Raw genomic sequence first — 14661 nt, 5'->3', positions numbered from 1 at the left:
AACCTGGTATAAGAAAGAGAAATTATACCATATTTTTTTTATATGATGATGTGACACTTCAATTAAGCTGAAAAAAAAATATTTTCAGTTGTTTAAGGACCTAAATCTGTAGAACCGCTACCCTTTAATTACTTTTTTTTTTAATTCTTAATTCACTATAGATCCTAACATGACATTAATAACATTGACATAATTTTTTTATAACACGTACACTGAGATAGATATATACAGAGATAAGAGAGAGAGAGAGAGAGAGAGAGAGAGAGAGAAGATACAATTTTTCTTACGTAATCACGGAGAGAGGTGACCGGCTCTATTACTGCATCAACCTCTTGGAATGGGAATATGGTTTACATGCTGAGTGTGGCAGTTGACTAGTTGACAGTTGGCTGGTGTATAATCGGTCCGGACGGTTGTGGCATCTTGTTGTGAGTGTTGGATGTGGGAATTGACCAGTTGACAGTTGGCTGGTGTATGATGGGTCCGGAGGGTTGTGGCATATTGTTGTGGATGCTGGATGTGGGAGATGGACAGTTGGCTATTGGGTGGTTTACGGTTAATGTTGATGGTATTAATGGTTTCGACCTACGACGATATTGTATAACAGCTGGTCTGTTTAAAATGACCCCTGGAGTTCCTTCACCCCATGTTATCTTCTTAACGGGTAGGGGGAGCTCTGGAAAATCCTAAAAAAAAAGTTTGTTTTTCATGAAAAAATATTTAAAGAGAATCATCAGTCCTCATCAATAATATGCACTAGAATATGTTTTAAAATTTAAGTCAAGAGTGTCATTCCATTTTTCTGATATGATTTAGAGATTTAAAAAAAAAGTTTTGTTTTTCATGAAAAAATATTGAATCAGAATCATCAGTCCTCATCAATAGTATGCACAAGAATAAGTTTTAAAAATTTAAATTAAAAGTGTCATTCTATTTTTCTGATATAATTTAGAGATGTAAAAAAAAGTTGAAAAAAAAAGTTGAAAAAAAATGGTCACTACAAACATTATTTTTCTAATAGTGAAAGTCGCGACACACATATCTATATCATTCCCATTTTGAAGTTGGAAAATATTAAATGTGAATTTCTTATGTTTTAAGAGTGTTTCATGACATTCTAAGAGATCTAAAAAAAAGTTTAAAAAAAAGTTGGGGGAGGGGGGGGGGAGGGTTGGAGGGAGGGAGGGGGTTGGAGGGAGGGAGGTTGGAGGTAGGGAGGTTGGAGGGAGGGGTTGGAGGTAGGGGGGTTGGTGGGGTGGGAGGTGGACGACTTTGGCATTGTGGGGGGTGGGGAACTTTGGGCCGGAATAAAAAATAGGTATGATTTACCTCATGTACTAAGCTCGCAAGCCATTTAAATGCAGTGTTTACATACTTATTTCTTATTTTGATATTGCTCTTTACCTAGCTCTGCAGATCGAGGTTCAAAAATATTTAAAAATTTGTTAACTATAGGGGGAATGTATAAACCACTCGATAAATTTTATTAGAATTAATTTCTTTACCCACTAAGAATATACAAGAGTAACTTACTTCTTGCGTGTAACTTTCATTGATATTCCTTTTGTTAGAATGCATCATTGTATTTCAATTGCCAATTTTGTACTGAGAAAATAACTCATCGACAAAGTTTTTATACCAGTTTTCAAGGTTAAACATAAAATAACCACACCCTAACAAATTAATTAACAGACAGAATTTCATAACTTCATACCAGGAAACAAATCACCGTACCATGAAAACACTCAAGACTGTTAACAGAAACATGATATTTGACTCCAAAACCATGGTTCCGTGAACAGCACGAATTTTCATGGTAGGCTGAATTATTGTACTGTCTGCTTGTATGGAGGGGTTACTGACCGCTTGAAACTGTTATAGCTATATGAGGGGACACTGCTTGAAACTGTTATAGCTATATGGGGGGACACTCTGCTTGAAACTGTTATAGCCACATTGGCTACCTGCCCTCTTCCTTATATTATACACAGTAATTTCCTACCTGTCTCGTACCTTATATTATATACAGTAATTTCCTACCTGTCTCTTACCTTTAATTATAAACAGTAATTTCCTACCTGTCTCGTACCTTTAATTATACACAGTAATTTCCTACCTGTCTCGTACCTTTAATTGTACCAATACTACTGGCGTGTCTGAAAGGGTCAAGGGTATTAAGGTGAAATTTTGGCAAATGTTGAAGGTTATCTTAACCTAAATCAAAAGACACTATGTGCATTCAATTTATCAAAAAGGTGGATCTTAAGAACAGCTGAGAATATTAATGTGAAATTCTTAGGACCTGTTTAGAGCAGGCCTTCCTAAACTATGGGTCGCGACCCCAAATGGAATTGCATAGCAAAATCATGGGGTCGCAAGAGATTTTGAAGTCAAATATTTAAAAATTAAAGTCAAATATTTATAAAATTCTACAGGAAAAGACATATATTGCAAACTTGATGAATTTTTAAAGACTGAAGGTCTAGAATTGAAAAAATTGTTGTGGAATATGCACAGATGGTGCAAGAGCGATGACTGGAAAAAGCATTGGTTTCAAATCATTTTTTCAAGCTACTGATTATGACAATATATACTTTTACTCACTGCCTTATTCACCAAGAAGCCCTTGCAGCAAAAAATTAGAACCATAATTGAACGATGTGCTTCAGAATACTGTTAAGATTATAAATTTTATTATAATCATTTATTATAGAACCATGCCCTTAACAGTCACTTATTTTCAAATCATTGTAAGGATATGGGTTCAGTCTATACAACTTTATCATTGCATGCAGAAGTAAGATGGTTGTCAAGAGGTCAAATTTTAAGACAATTATAATTATTAAAAGACAGAATTATAATATTCTTAACCGAACGAAAATGTGAACTTGCTGCTTTTCTTCAAAACGACTTGCGGCTATCCAAGCTGTGTTATTTGTCTAATATCTTTAAGAAATTAAATGATCTCAACTTGCCTCTTCAAGGATTAAAATTACGATATATTTATTTCTAATGATAAAATTGAAAGTTTTATTAAAAAGGCTAATATCTGGAAAGATAAGATAGAAAAAAAATTATTCGAAATATTTTCCAGTGTCAACAATTTTATAATCGAGATAAATCATAGTAAAACTTTTATTTCAAAAATTATTGTAGATCACTAAAAGCGCTAGAGACCTAGTTCTGTACATATTTTATACTAAAAATTGATTTCGAAATGGTAGCTTGGATTTAAAATCCCTTTTGTATTGATTTAACTGAGATTGATCACATGCCACTTAAAGCTCGAGAGGAATTTGCTGAGCTTTCGAGTGATTCAAATTTAAAACTACAATTTCCAAAAAAAGCTCTAGACTGAATTATGGATCAGAACCAGAACTAAATTTCCCACAATCGCAGATTTATGGCATTATATGTTCTTCTGCCATTCAACAGCACATATTTATGTGAAGTTACTTTCTCAGTTCTAACACATATTAAACCCCAATATCGTTCATCGCTAAAAAATATTGACTGAGGTCTTACGTCCAGCAGTGTCAAACATTCTACCAGGATTTAATTTGTTACGCAGTAAAAAACAGGCACATCCATCTCACTTAAGCTTTTCCTTTCTTTTTAATGTAATATATACCACCCAACGACTGCATTCGAATATATTTGATAGAACTAAGACGGTCAGAATTCTCTTTTATTTATGCTATTGAAAAAAAAGATACAATTTTGATGAAAAATAGGGCATTTAATTCTTGTAAGTATAATAAAGACAATTTTTCAACTTTAGTGGAATTTTTATTTTATACTTTTGTATGTTTCTAAACGAATTCTAAAACTATGTATTTTCATGGTGTATATGTATATTATTACCTAATAAGTGAATCATCAAAATATTTTTCTCTTTCAATTATATTTATATGGGGTCGCCAAGAAATATGCAATCATAAATGGGGTCGTGAATGAAAAAAGTTTAGGAAGCCCTGGTTTAGGGGGATGTATTAAAGTGGTTAAAGGGTTTGCCAGCTCCCTCTCATGCCCTCTTTAGCTGCCCTCTCTAAAAAAAACTTAAAAAAAACTATCAAATTGAAAAAGCTATCTTGATCAAAATAGTCTAAAGGTCAAATAGCTATATCTATGGGGGTCATATAACCCTCCATAGCTTTGGAGAGGTATGCCGAAGTAGTGTAGCTATAACAGTTACAAGCGGGATCCTATCCTTTTTGCATATATTAATATCTCCGAGTGGACAGTACTTCCCTTATTGTTTCAATGAAAGGTAGCAGATAGATAGGACATTACTGTGTCAATGAAAAATAGCAGATAGATAGGACATTACTGTGTCAATGAAAGGTAGCAGACAGATAGGACATTACTGTGTCAATTAAAGGTAGCAGACAGGTAGACACATATCCCACCTTCCGACAAGACACATATTCCATCATTCTAACAAGATATTCCCTTCTGCCATTCAACATGACAGTCCCCTTGCCTACAAACAAGACTAATACATAAACCATTAAAAAAAATCACCACGCCTAAAAAGTCATATCTTTGGTTGTTTTTTATTTTGTAATTATAATCAGCATACCATGAACATTCGTGCTGTTCCCAGTACAATAATTTTGTATTAAATTTCGTGTTTCTGTTAAAAGTCATGACTGTTTTCATGCATTGATGGTTGTTTTCCTGGTATGGGTAAACAAACTTGATGATTACAAAATTCTAGGCATTATGTTAGGTGTGTTTTTTTATGTTTAACCTTGAACACGGGTATAAAAACTCTGACGATGAGTTATTTTCTCAGTTCAAAAAACAATCCTTAGAAATTCTTGCAAATCAATTAGTGAGGTGTATATGAGTATGAACCGTCAAGGACCGTAAGCAACATTGACCCTAACCACCAGGGACCTCAACCTCCAAAGGTCCCCTATCCTCAACCTCCAAGGGGCCCCCATCCCCCCAACTTTTTGTCACTTTCACGAGAAAAAAATCAATGTATAATCTTCACGAAGAGAAAAAACAACATGCAACATGCCAAGTGTTAGGTTCACTTGGCGTGGCGCGCCACGCCAAGTGATCCAAATTGAACCGAACTTGAATGCAGTTATTTGAAAAAAAGGGTGGTATTGTAGGTTGGCTGCAGGTACCTGGTTGCACGCTCTTTTTATTTTTTGTTCGTGAAACTTGTTGCATGATGATTTACCTGTGTATTACTAAAGTTTTTTTTCGTGAAACTTGTTGTATGTTGTTTTTTCTCTTCGTGAAGATTGTACATTGATTTTTTCCTCGTGAAAGTGATTTTGATTTTGGAACATGTTGAGTACTGATTTTTGTTTCTGGAACTTGATGCCTGCTGAATTTTTTTCGCGAAACTTGCTTCATGTTGTTTTTTCTCTTCGCGGAACTTTTACATTGATTTTTTTTTCTCCTCGCGAAGTCAATTTTGTTCATGGATCTTGTTCTGTGCTGATTTATGTTTGTGGAAAAAATCATGTTGATTTCTTTCTGGTTTTGTTCAAGGAACTTGTTGCGTTGCTGATTTATGTTCGTGGAAGTTGTTGAGTGATGATTTTTTTGTTTGTGAAACTTGTTGCAGTCTGATTTTTTTTTCTCATTGCGAATCTTGTATATTGATTTTTCATCTCGTGAAACTGATTCTTTTAATGGAACTTCTTGCGTGCTGATTGTTTTTTCTTAGTTCATGGAACTTGTAGCAGGCTCTTTTCTATTCGTAAAACTTGATGCACGTTGATTTTTTATTTTCTTGAAACATGTGCATTGATTTTTTTTCTCCTCATCAAGCTAATTTTGTCCATGGAACATACTGCATGTATATTTTTCTGATTCTGGAACTTGTAGCGTGCTGGATTTTTTTTTGTTCGTGAAACTAGTTGCATGTTGCTTTTTATTCTCTTCGCGAAACTTGTAAACTGATTTTTCTCCTCGTGAAACTGATTCTGTTCAAGGAACTAGCTGCGTGCTGATTGTTGTTCATGGAACTTGTTGCATGATGATTTTTTGTTAATGAAACTTGATTATTCTTCCACATAGTGAAACTAATATTGTTCATGGAGCTTATTGTATGTATATTCTATGCTCGGGATTCATGTTACATGTTGATTTTTCTCTTCGTGAAACATCTACAATGATGTTTATCATTGAGAAAACTGGGTTTGTTCATGGAACTTGTTGCATGCTGATTTATGTTCGTGGAAGTTGTTGAGTGATGGTTTTTTTTTGTGAAATTTGTTGCAGTTTGTTTTTTTCTCCTCGCAAAACTTGTACATTGATTTTTCACCTCATGAAACTGATTTTGTTAATGGAACTTGTTGCGTTCTGATTGTTTTTTTAGTTCGTGGAACTTGTTGCATGCTGTTTTTTATTCGTGAAACGTGTGCATGTTGATTTTTCCTCTTCGTAAAACATATACATTGATTTTATTTCTCCTCCTAAAACAAATTTTGTCCATGGAACATACTGCATGCATATTTTTCTGATTCTTGAACTTGTTGTGTGCTGATTTCCTTTTGTTCGTGAAACTTGTTGCATGTTGCTTGTTTTCTCTTCACGAAACTTGTACACTGATTTTTCTCCTCGTGAAACTGATTTTCTTCAAGGAACTTGTTGCGTGCTGATTGTTATTCATTGAACTTGTTGCGTGCTGATTGTTATTCATTGAACTTGTTGCATGATGGTTTTTTGTTCATGAAACTTTTTTTTTTTTTTCACATAGTGAAACTAATTTCGTTCATAGAACTTATTGCTTGCATATTCTATTCTCGTGATTCATGTTACATGTTGATTTTTCTCTTCGTGAAACATCTACGCTTGCATGTTTCTTTGTTCGTGATCCATGTTAAATGTTGATTTTTCTCTTCGTGAAACTTCTACAATGATTTTCCTCATTGAGAAGACTGGTTTTGTTGATGAAACTTGTTGCAAGCTGATTTATGTTCGTGGAACTTGTTGAGTGATGATCTTTTGTTCGTGAAACGTGTTGCAGTGTGATTTTGTTTATTCTAATCTCGAAACTTTTACATTGATTTTTCTCTTCGTGAAACTGATTTTGTTAATGGAAGTTGTTGCATGCTTATTGTTTTTTTTTTGTTCGTGGAACTTGTTGCTTGCTGTTTTTTTATTCGTGAAACTTGATGCAGGTTGATTTTTTCTCTTAGTGAAAAATGTAAATTGATTTTTTTTTCTCCTCCTGAAACTAATTTTGTTCATGGAACATACTGCATGCATATTTTTTTTGATCGTGGATTTTTTTGTGTGCTGACTGTTTTTTTTTGTTTGTGAAACTTGTTGCAATTCATTTTTTTTCTCTTCACGAAACTCGTACACTGATTTTTCTCCTCGTGAAACTGATTTTGTTCAAGGAACTTGTTGCGTGCTGATTTCTGTTCATGGAACTTGTTGCATGATGGTTTTTTCTTCATGAAACTTGATTTTTTTTTCCACATAGTGAAACTAAATTTGTTCATGGAACTTATTGCATGCATACTCTATGCTCGTCATTCATTTTACATGTTGATTTTTCTCTTCGTGAAACATCTACAAGGATTTTTCTCATTGAAAAAACTGGTTATGTTCATGGAACTTGTTGCATGCTGATTTATGTTCGTGGAACTTTTTGAAGGATGATTTTTTAGTTTGTGAAACTTGTTGCAGCCTGTTTTTTTTCTCTTCACGAAACTTGTACATTGATTTTTCACCACGTGAGACTGATTTCGTTAATGGAACTTGTTGCTTGCTGATTGTTTTTTTTTAGTTCGTGGAACTTGTTGAATGCTGTTTTTTATTCGTGAAACTTGTTACATGTTGATTTTTTCTCTTCGTGAAACATATACATCGATTTTTTTCTCCTCCTATAACTAATTTTGTCTTTGGAACATACTGCATGCATATTTTTCTGATGCTGGAACTTGTTGCGTGCTGATTTTTTTTGTTCGTGAAACTTGTTGTATTTTGCTTTTTTTCTCTTCGCGAAACTTGTACACTGGTTTTTTTCCTCGTGAAACTGATTTTTTTCAAGGAACTTGTTGCTATCTTATTGTTATTCATGGAACTTGTTGCATGATGGTTTTTTGTTCGTGAAACTTGTTGCATGTTGATTTTTCTCTTCGTGAAACTTGCACATTGATTTTTTTTCTTCTCTTGAAGCCAATTTTGTTCATGGAACATTGACCGTGCTGATTTATGTTTGTGGAACTTGTTGAGTGCTGATTTTTCTTCGTGAAACTTGTTGCATGCTGACTTTTTCTCTTCGCGAAACTTAAACAATGATTTTTCTCCCCGTTAAATGCGTGCTGATTTTTTATTCCTGAAACTTGTTGCATGTTTATTTTTTCTCTTCGAGAAACAAGTACATTGATTTTATTGTCTACCTAGTGAAACTAATTTTGTTCATGGAACTTATTGCATGCATATTTCTTTGTTCGTGATCCATGTTCAATGTTGATTTTTCTCTTCGTGAAACTTCTACAATGATTTTCCTCATTGAGAAAACTGGTTTTGTTCATGGAACTTGTTGCACGCTGATTTATGTTTGCGGAACTTGTTGAGTGATGATCTTTTGTTCGTGATTCGTGTTGCAGTGTGATTTTGTTTATTCTCTTCTCGAAACTTGTACATTTATTTTTCTCTTCGTGAAACTGATTTTATTAATGGAAGTTGTTGCGTGCTGATTGTTTTTTTTGTACGTGGAACTTGTTGCTTGCTCTTTTTTGATTCGTGAAACTTGTTGCAGGTTGTTTTTTTCTCTTCGTGAAACATGTACATTGATTTTTTTTCTACTCCTGAAACTAATTTTGGTCATGGAACATACTGCATGCATATTTTTTTGATCGTGGATTTTTGTGTGTGCTGACTGTTTTTTTTGTTCGTGAAACTTGTTGCATGTTGATTTTTTTTTCTCTTTGCGAAACTCGTACACTGATTTTTCTCCTCGTGAAACTCATTTTGTTCAAGAAACTTGTCACGTGCTTATTTTGTTCATGGAACTTTTTGCATATTTTTTTGTTCGTGAAACTTGTTGCATGTTGACTTTTCTCATCGTGAAACTTGCACATTGATTTTTCTCCTCTTGAAGCTGATTTTCTCCATGGAACTTGTTGCGTGCTGATTTTTTTTTATGTGTAGCTTGTGGCATGCAGGTTTTTCTTCATGAACCTTGTTAGATGGTGATTTTATCTTTGTGAAACTTATACATTGATTTTTATCCAAATGAAACTGGTTTTGTTCATGGAACTTGTTACATGTTAATTTTTTTATTCGTGAAACTTTTTGCATGTTGTTGTTTTTTTCTTCGTGAATTTTGTACATTGATTTTTTTATTTTTCCTCATGAAACCAATTTGTAGACGGAACATGTATATTGCTGATTTTTAGACCTGTATAAAAAAAAGTTGAAAAAAAAACTGTCAAAAAAATGGGGGAGGGATTGGGGCAAAAAAGTTTGGGGGATGGGGCCCCTTGGAAGTTTGGGATAGGGCACCTTTGGAGGTTGAGGTCCCTGGTGGTTAGGGTCAATGTTGCTTACGGTCCTTGACGGTTCATACTCATATACACCTCAATACTTGATTTGCAAGGATTTCTAACGATTGTTTTTTGAACTGAGAAAATAACTCATCGTCAGAGTTTTCATACCCGTGTTCAAGGTTAAACATAAAAACACACGCCTAACATAATGCCTAGAATTTCGTAATCATCAAGTTCGTTTACCCATACCAGGAAAACAACCATCAATGCATGAAAACAGTCATGACTTTTAACAGAAACACGAAATTTAATACAAAATCATTGTACTGTGAACAGCACGAATTTTCATGGTATGCTGATTATAATTACAACATAAAAAACAACCAAAGATATGACTTTTTAGGCGTGGTGATTTTTTTAATGGTTTATGTATTAGTCTTGTTTGTAGGCAAAGGGACTGTCATGTTGAATAGTAGAGGGGAATATCTTGTTGGAATGATGGAATATGTGTCTTGTCGGAAGGTGGGATATGTGTCTACCTGTCTGGTACCTTTTATTGACACAGTAATGTCCTATCTGTCTGCTACCTTTCATTGACACAATGAGGTAGTACTGTTCACTCAGATATATTAATACATACAAAAAGGATAGGATCCCGCCTGTAACTGTTATAGCTACACTACTACTTGCCGAACACAATCAAAACATACTATGCGCATGCTCGTTGTCAATGGGTCTTATCACCAACGTTTAAGGAAAGGCTGAGGGTATTAAGTTGAAACTGGCAGGGTATGTTTAGGGAGATGTCAAAAAGTGATTGGAGGGCTACGAGCCCCTCTTTCTTCTTTTAGACTATCCCTTCCCTCAACACTGAACAAAATTTTGAAAAAGTAATTTTGTTCAAAATAGGCAAAAGGTTTAGGAACTAGGACTTACCGTTAAGAAAAGAGGGAATGTTTGATTCTGAATGTTTTCGAAAAGGTTAGTGTATCTGAATATAAGTGAAATTTTGGAGGATGTTGAGAGGCATGTCTAACTAAATCAAAAAATGCAATGTGCATCCACTTTCTGAAAGCGGCCTATCTGCAATATCTCGAGATTAGCTGAGGGTATTAAGTTAAACTTTCTGTGCATTTTGAGGTGAAAGTTGAAAAACGGTCAGAGGGTAACCAGTCTCCTTCCCATAGACATCTTGTTCAGAATAGTCAAAAGTCAAATAACTATGCTTCCAGGGATGACAGCTCAGAGCCCTGGGGTAGGTGTTATACATTATATAAGTTGTCAATAGTTTATATATAAGGTTGTTTATCAAACAGTTCGTGATAACGAACTGTAAGTAAGGAGCGACCCGGCCCAATAGTAACCGAAACTCTAAAAAACGGAATTTTGGCACCAATAGATATATCAAAAGAATTGAATTTTTGTGCTGATTTCAATTATATAAGTTTCATCAATTTAGTCTAACCCATTAAAAACTACGAGCTTAAAAAAATTTGCCTTATATAGGAAAAAATGGGGAAACACCCCCTAAAAAGAATAGAATCTTAATGAAAATCAAACAATCAGATTCAGCGTAACAGAAACCTACCTATCTGCAAGAATGTGGTATTTTGTATTTTTTGCCGGAAGAAAGATCACGGATGCGTGTTTATTTGGGTTTTTTTTCCGTGGTCCTGGTATCGATCCAGTAGTCCTAGAAAATCGTGAGAGGGCTGAGTTTTTTATTGTTTTACAAAATAAAGTTTTGAGACAGAGCCAAACTTTAGCGTAAAGAGCAAGGCGCTGAGGAGGGGACAGCCCCTTTCATATACGGAATAATTTCTGTTCGTTTTAAGTTTTAATGTCGCTCCTTACTTTCAGTTTAAAAAACTTGTTTTTTTATTTAATTCTAATTAAACGGCCTTTGTGATTCAGGGGTTTGTGATTCAAACAAAATTCGAACTTTAGCTTAAAGAGCGAGGTATTGACTAGGCTAATATACGTAATAATTTCTGTTCGTTTTAGGTTTTGATGTCGCTCCTTACTTTCAGTTGAAACAACTTGTTTTTGTTTTTTTTGTTTAATTGAGAAAAGAGACCATGTGAACATCTTTGATCCTGAGTCTCCAAAAAGCTAACGGTATTAAGGTGAAAAAAAATCTTGAAGGGGGTGTCAAACAAAATCAAAACACAATATATGCGGGAGAGCTGTCAAAAGGGTACAATAGCAATATCTAAGGAATGGCTAAGGATTTAAGTTGGAACTTTAAAATCATGTTGAGAGGGATGTTGAAAAAGGAACGGAGTAGGCTTCAATCGGCCTCCCTCCTCGTGTCCTTTTAGTTGCTCACATCTACACTGATAGGAATCTTAAAAGCCATTTATTCAAAATAGTCATAAGGTCTTCTAGCTATGCCTTCAGAGATGACATGCCCCCACAGCCCCCGGAGCAAGGATTGTAAATTAATTATTCTATCAATTTTTACATTGCAGGATTCATCATTGTGAAAGAGGAGAATGTTTGATCCTGGGTGGTTCTGAAAAGACTAAGGGTATTAAGACGAAATTTTGGGGATTGAGGGGCATGTTGAACTAAACATAAGGCCACTGTAGGCATCCAAGTTATCAAAAAGTGTATCTGCAATATCTTAGGAACATGTAGGGGAATAAACTAGAAACTTTCAGGGCCACCACTAATGCTACTAGGGCGACTGCAAATGCAAGTGATTGCGAGTGCGACGGTGGGTATATCTGCAATATCATAGGAGCGGCTAAGGGTGAGAATATTCAATCAGAAGGTACTATGTGCATCTTGGCTGTCAGAAGGGTGTGTCTAAAACACTCTAGGAACGGCTAATAGCACTTAGTTAAAAGTTTCAGAGAATGTTGAGGGGGAGAGTGGTGCTGAAATAATTCAGAAGCCACTAATCAGAACTATTAAATTAGAATCGAATAGTTTTATAGTTACGACAGAGACATGAAAAACTGGATAACTATTCATTATATTAATCAAAACCCAAACTTTGGCAATCAAAATACGTACTGAAATTAATTTTGAAAATTTTCCCGAAAAAGAAATTTTTAATGAAAAGGAAAGGGTGACTTTAAACTTAAGACCTGTAAAAATAAATTACTATAGCAATTTAAATTCAAAACAACCAGGTATTACTATTAAACAATAAACAAAACCCAAAACTTAAAACGAAAAATTATCACTATAAACAGAAGTTTGGCTACTACCCTTTTCCCCCTTCCCTAACCATAAAATTCTAAAGCTTGTTGCGTCATTTGCCCTTTACTGAAAACGAGAATGTTACAAATATTTTGCTTTACATTGAAAACGGTGAAAAATAAATTACAGTGAAATAGAGTTTTTAATTGCTGAGTTTCCAAGAATTAATATTATTATACATGAAATATTCTGTTTATTTTTATTAATTTTTTTTAGTCATCTTGATTATTATAGAGATTTTATTTTTTTTTTTTGTCGTCGATATTTTGAAAAACAAAAGTATAGTGTTCAAGATTCATACAGTTATTTAAATAACGCAACAAGGTTTAGACTTTTACGGTTAGGTAAGGGGAAAAGGGCAGTAGCGAAACTCCTGTTTGTAGTAATATTTGTTTGTTTTATGTTTGACTTGAAATTTCAACTTAATTTTACTCGTTTTAAGGTTTATTTATTAATCTATATTAGTACCTGTAATCTCTTAGTTTTCTATGATGGTTTATTTTAATATCTGTTTGTTATGGGTTTCATTTATTCTTTAATAGTAAGGTCTGGTCGTTTCGTGTTTGAAATATTATAGGAATGTATTTCCGTTGGTCTTATGTTTAATATAGCTCTTCACTTTTCTTAGAAAAATTTCCTTTTCGGATAGTTGTTCCATAATTAATAGCACTATAGGGCTCTTTCAAACGAGAAGTTCCAATATGTCTTTCATTGCTTGGATGGGATTGGAGGGCAAGGAAGCTCCCTCCTTGCCTTTTCTGACCATGGTCTCATCGCAGCAAATTTTGATGTAGGATTGAAAGTCAAATTAGCTATCCCAGTGGGAAGGAAAGTAATACAAACAAAATGTTTCCGGCGAAGAAATCTCTGGAATACCCGTAATATGATAAAAAATGAACATAAATTCATTAAAAAAAATTGAAAATAGGTTTGCCAAATGAAAGTAGAAAGGAACATTAAATAGTAGACAAGAACAGAGATTATACCGTATATAACGGAGATCGTGTTATTCCACATAGCCTATAACAGAAGATATTTGCATCATGTATTGTCAGTGATGGTTTAGACGAGATGATTCCAAGATCCAAATGTAACAAATTAGCTAAAAGTAACTAAAGTTAAAAAGGAGATATTTGAGTCACGAGGATATTTAAACCTAATAAAAACTAAATAATTTACTTACTATTAAGCCTATAGATTATTCCCAAGATAAGCGAACCTGTTTTTAAAGGCTCAGGATCTAAGATATACGTGCTATCCACGTTAATGAAAATTAGCCAGTCAGCGGTGAAGCGGCTGTAAGGAGGTACTTCGCGTAGCCATTGTATCACAACCTGACTGATATTAAACTCAAAACTACTATTTGATCCTGCATTTACCGCTGCAACGCTCTCATTTTTGTGAAATACAAGCTTTGCTTCGCATTCTCTCTCAGTTAAGTTCTTTGTATCAACTGCACACGTTTTAGAGCCCCAAATATCGCCGCGAAGAAACTTTACTTTTTTATACTCACTGATCACTACTATATTAACTATTTCTGGGAGTTTAATATTAACATTATGAAGTCTAATGGTTGCTTTAACTAATTGGAAATCTTCACTGACAATGTCTGTAAAATAGTGTTCTTCGAAAGTAAATGCTCTTGCAATGAGAGGGATTTTATCCCCAATATTTTTGGGCCTCCTCCTCCAATGGGAATCTATGCTGAACATGCCATCCTGAGGAGCTTCATCCATGAAACACACATCAGAAAAAATTACATTTGCACAACCTAAAAAACACAGCAAAGCGACCTTCATTTCACCATTTTGCAAATAATAAGTCACTTTTGACACATCTGACATAGCATTGGCATTTGACTTGTTGTGTCAAAAAGACACCAGTGTAGGTATGAAACTGAAGAATATTCTTTTACTTTCATAGCGACTTTTCCTATCTATGTGATGAACCGAACTTGTTAGATTGTAAAGCTCTCATT

This window comes from Artemia sp. Qi Xiang Cuo, chromosome 1 (genome assembly GCF_049724085.1).
Source record: "Artemia sp. Qi Xiang Cuo chromosome 1, ASM4972408v1, whole genome shotgun sequence".
In the NCBI taxonomy this organism is placed as follows: Eukaryota; Metazoa; Arthropoda; class Branchiopoda; order Anostraca; family Artemiidae; genus Artemia; species Artemia sp. Qi Xiang Cuo.
This window is presented reverse-complemented; position numbering follows the sequence as displayed.